The sequence below is a fragment of the Nannospalax galili genome, unplaced genomic scaffold (genome assembly GCF_000622305.1).
Source record: "Nannospalax galili isolate Female #2095 unplaced genomic scaffold, S.galili_v1.0 scaffold213, whole genome shotgun sequence".
Classification (NCBI taxonomy): Eukaryota; Metazoa; Chordata; class Mammalia; order Rodentia; family Spalacidae; genus Nannospalax; species Nannospalax galili.
In genome coordinates, this window is record NW_008335195.1 from 3435068 (window position 1) to 3439990 (window position 4923).

A 4923-nucleotide genomic window follows, 5' to 3' on the forward strand; every position below is an offset into this window, starting at 1 on the left:
CTTCAAGGGAGAACCCACTCAAAAAAAAAAAAAAAAAAAAAAAAGCAATCTTCCTTGCAAAGTAGTACATATAAAATAAGCCATTTTTAAAAAGAAGTTTTTATTGTTTGAAAATTTCATACATGCATAATGTATTTTGTTAAGCTTCACCCCCACTCTTCTCCCTAACTCCTCCCAGATTCACTCCCTCTCCCTCCCTCCCAACTTCATGCCCTCTTTTTTACATTGGTTTTTTAAAAAACACCAAGTTTGATTTGTGCTACCCATTATGCTTATGTGTGTGGGGCCATCCCTTGGAACATGGTCAACCTACTAGGGGCCATACCCTTAAAAAAAACTGACCCCCACCCTCCACCCCACCCCCCCAGCAGCTCTCAACTGTTAGCTCCTCAGCTAGGGGTGGAGGTTCATGAGCCCCTCCTTCTTTATGCCGGAATGTTGACTGGCCTGATCTTGTGCAGGTTAGGTATTGGGCAACCACAGCTGCTATGAGCTCATGAGTACAGTGGTCCCATCATGTCCAGAAGACACTGTTTTACCTGGATCCTCCCAGACCTCAGATTCTTACAGTCTTTATACCACCCCTTCCTCAATGGACTTTGAGCCATTGGGGGAGAGATATGATATAGCTGTTCCATTTATGGTTAAAAACAAACATTTTGAAGAAAATGTACACAGAAATAGACTAGAAGGACATACATCAAAATATTAGAGTATCTGAGGATAGTGGGGTTGCATGAGTTTTTTCCTGAATTTTCATTTTCTGTACCAGATATTTATTTTATTCATATTATTTTAAATATGGATATGAATATAAATATATAAACATACATATGTAAATATATATTGAGACAGGGTCTTAGGCTCAGTCTGGCCTCAAATGCCAATGTGGCTGAGAATGATCTTGAACTTCTGATCCTCTTGCTGCTGCTGCTCCCTGACAATTTATGGGATTACAGGTATGTGCCAACATACCTGGTTTATAAAGTGCTGGGGATGAAATCTAAAGTACTCCTCCAATTGAGCTACATACCCAGTCCTTAAATATTTTAAAGGAATATGTCCCCTAAAGTAGTTTTGCAAGTCATTTCCTTTACTATTTCAGACCTATTAATAGTAGGGGTAATAGACAACTCTCAATTATGTTTTAATATAAATGAGGTAGTTTTTCTAGTTGTTCTTAAAAATAGAAGAAGAATTACTAGGTCACCACCATGTGCCAAGTCTCCTTGCACAGTCTATTAAAAGAGAAATATTAAGAATAGCCAGGCATGGCACCTAGCACCTGTAATCCCAGCACTCAGAGGTTCAGGCAGAAAGATTACCACAACTTCAAGGTCAGCCTTGTCTTCAGTATGAGGACCTGGGAACCCACTTTAAAAAGTCAGACATCAGTTACAGTGTGTCAATGCTCCTGTCTCCCTGCTAACACTGTCCAGATGGCCTCCCCAGAACCACAACCCAGCCGCAACCAATGTCACCACCCTCCACAAAGGAGCAGAGCCCAGCAGGGCTGCTCAAGGCCCTGTGGCCAAGAGGTTATGGTAGAAGCTGATGAATTTCATGTCTGGTGACAAAGGAATTAATTTCTGCCTTCCCTGAATCAGACAACTTTTTCAAATGGATAGGGACCATCCATACAGCAGCTGGCACAATTTATGAAAACCTGAGGTATAAACTCTCCCTAGAATTCCTTAGTGGCTACCCTTGTAACACACCTGCAGTGAAGTTCCTGACATCCTGCTACCACCCCAACATGGACACCCATGGTACATCTACCTGGACATTCTCAATGTCAAGTGTCCCACCCTGTATGACATCAGGACCATCTTGACCTCTAACCAGAGCCTGCTAGGTGAGCCCAACATCGATAGCCCTTTAAACACACATGCTCCTGAGCTCTGGAAAAATCCAACAGCTTCTAAAATGTACCTTCAAGAAACCTACTTAAAGCAGGTCTGCAGTCAAAAGCCCTGACACAAGCTGTGCAGCCTCTCTTGTGTTGTCTTTTTATTTTTTCTTTAGATGATCTGTCCTTTCCTTGATTTCTATATAGGACTCTGTGTCTTGAGCTGTGATGTTATTTTTATTTGTTTTTTAAATTAAGTCTGTTTAAACCTTTACAATTTAAGTTAAATACATGTTGATTGGGGGGTTTTTTTGTTTTGTTTTATGTTTTTTGTTTTAAAGTCAGGCATTGTGGTAAATGTTTTAGTATTCCTAGTACTGCAGAGGTGGGACCAGAACAGGCAGATTCATGGGGCTCAATGGTCAGCCAGAGTAGCCTCATTGGTAAGGTCCAGGTCAGTGAGAAAACTTATTTCAAAATATAAATAAATAAATCTGACTGCCAGATGTAGGGGTGCACACCTGCAATACCAGCACTCAGGAGGCAGTGATAGGTGGATCTCTATGAAATTGAGGCCAGCCTGGTCTACATAGTGAGTTCCAGGCCATCTGGAGATATAGGGCGGGGGAAAAGGACAGCTCCAGAGGCATGATATCCAACCAAGATTGTCCTCTGGCCTCCACATGTATGCACCTACACATAAACATGTATACACACACTATACATACACAAACACACACATACAAGTACACAAAAAGACGAGAAAACTGAAGTACAAAAACGGTAACTAATTTGTTTAAAAGTCATATAGAAAGTCAACAGCAAAGCAGTGGATGGTGGTACATGTCTGATCCTAACTCTCAAAGAGGCAGCAGGACTGTTTCAAGTTCAAGGCAGTCTTATCTATATAGTGAATTCCAGGCCAACCAGGGCTATATAGCAAGACTTGAAGACTTGTCAGGGGGTAAAAAAAAGAGGGAAAGAAAGAAGAAGGAACGGAAAGGAGGGAGCGAAAGTAGGTGGGTGGGAGGGAGGGAAAGCAGGATTAAATCTTCTAGATGTGGTATCCATGTCTTAGTTGCTGTGATGGCTAACCTTGGTTGGCAACTTGATGCACCTAGGAAGAGAGAACTTCAACTGAAAAACTGCCTCCCTCAGCTTGACCTGGAAGATCTGTGGGGCATTTTCTTGCTTGCTGATTTCTGTGAGAGGGCCCAACCGACTATGGGCAGTGTCCTCTTTGGGGAGGTGGTCCTAGGCTATATATGAAAGCTGGCTGATTGGGGCTGGAAAGGTGGCTCAGTGGTTAAGAGCACTGGCTACTCTTGCAGAGGACCCACGTTCAGTTCCCAACACCCACATGGAGGCTAACAATCATCCATAACTCCAATTCAGAGGTTCTGACACCCTTTTATGAGCTCCATAGTTCCTATCCAGGTTCCTGCTGCCTTGAGTTTCTGCCTTGGCAGCCTTCAATGATGGGCTGTAGCCTATACTCTGAAATAAACCCTTTCTTCCCCAAGTTGCTTTTGGTAATGGTGTTTTAACACAGCAACCTAAAGTCAAGCAGAACAGTTGTTATGATACATTGCCATTCTTTCAGCACAATGGGGATAGGTGGAAATCAAGGAAGAAAACACACGCAACAAAGCCCTCAGAAGGGTGTCTGACTTGTGGGGAATATAAAAAATATAAAAGCTACCTGGAAATACAATGCAGGTGGAATTTTTCTTTTTAAAATTTTACTGTCAGGTAAGCCAAATGTGGTAAGGCACACCTGTAATTCCTGCTCTTGGGAGGCAGAGACACAAACAGAAGAACTGGCTGATACAAGTTCAGGGCCAGCCTGGTCTACATAGTGAGTTTCAGGCCAGCCAAGGCTACACAGAAAAACCTTATCTCAAAAATGCCAAAATAGCTAGGCATGGTGGTGCATGCCTTTAATCCCAGCACTTGGGAGGCAAAGGCAGGTGGATCTCTGTGAATTCAAGGCTAGCCTGGTTTACCTGGTGAGTTCCAGGACAGCTGGGGCTACAGGGAGACCCTGTCTCAAAAACAAGACCAAAAAAAAAAAAGCCTAAATAAACAAAAATCAAAGTGTACCACTGAAACACTGTACCACTGAAACACTGAAATAGGCTAGACACAGAAACTGTGTTCTCTCACATACAAAGGCAAAAACATACTATACTATACTATACTATACTATACTATACTATACTATACTATACTATACTATACTATATATTCTCTCACATACAAAGGCAAAAACAAAGTTGAACTAAAAGTAAGGCTTACTACAGACTGAGAAGGGTGGGGAGAAAAAGACAGAAAAGGAAGTTGGGACTTGTTGAGTACATACCATATGCATATATGGAAATATTAGACTCATTAATATGTACTGTTAATTTATGTTAGTAAGATGGGGGAGCAGTACTGGGGCTTTAACTCAGGGTCTTACAAAAGTTAGGCAAGTACTCTGCCGCTGGAGTTGTATCCCCAGTCTTGTTTTTTGTTTTGTTTTCAGATAGGTCTCACTCTTAAAGCCCAGGCTACATTGGAATTTACAATGTAGCCCAGGTTGGCTTCCAACTCACAGCTCTCCTCTAGTTTCAAAAGCCACTACACCCAGTTCCCTGGCCTTTTTTTTTTTTCTTTTCCATTTTCAGAAAAGAACTCACTCATACAGCTCAGGCTGGTCTTAAATTCATGCTATAGTTCTGGCAGGCCTTGAACTTGCAATCCCTCTGCCTAAGCCTCCCAAACAGCTGAAATTATAGGCTTGATGCCACTAGGCCTGGCCAAGAATTTTTAAAGAAAGAAGAGTATCTGGTATTTGGGGAGTGGAGGAGTATTTGGGCCACAGTAGGCCTTGGTAAAGGGTAATCATTATTATAGGATAATTATTTTGTCAGAGTCTTTCAGACTCTGAGTCCAAGCCAGTTTCCAGAAGAAAATAACTGAAGCTAATAGTGTTAAAAATATATATATATATACATATATATATGTGTGTGTGTGTGTATATATATGATCTAGGGATGTAAAAAAAGTAGGTTTTATGTAGGCACTATAGC

General features: G+C 41.6%; 1 protein-coding gene and 1 pseudogene across 6 annotated transcripts in view; one reads left to right on the forward strand and one right to left on the reverse strand.

Annotated features, from left to right (window-relative positions):
* The window catches only part of Myo5a (myosin VA), a 231618-nt gene that overhangs the window by 215560 nt on the left and 11135 nt on the right, over window positions 1-4923 (reverse strand). The window lies entirely within an intron of this gene.
* Window positions 436-2389, forward strand: LOC103731416 (annotated as a pseudogene).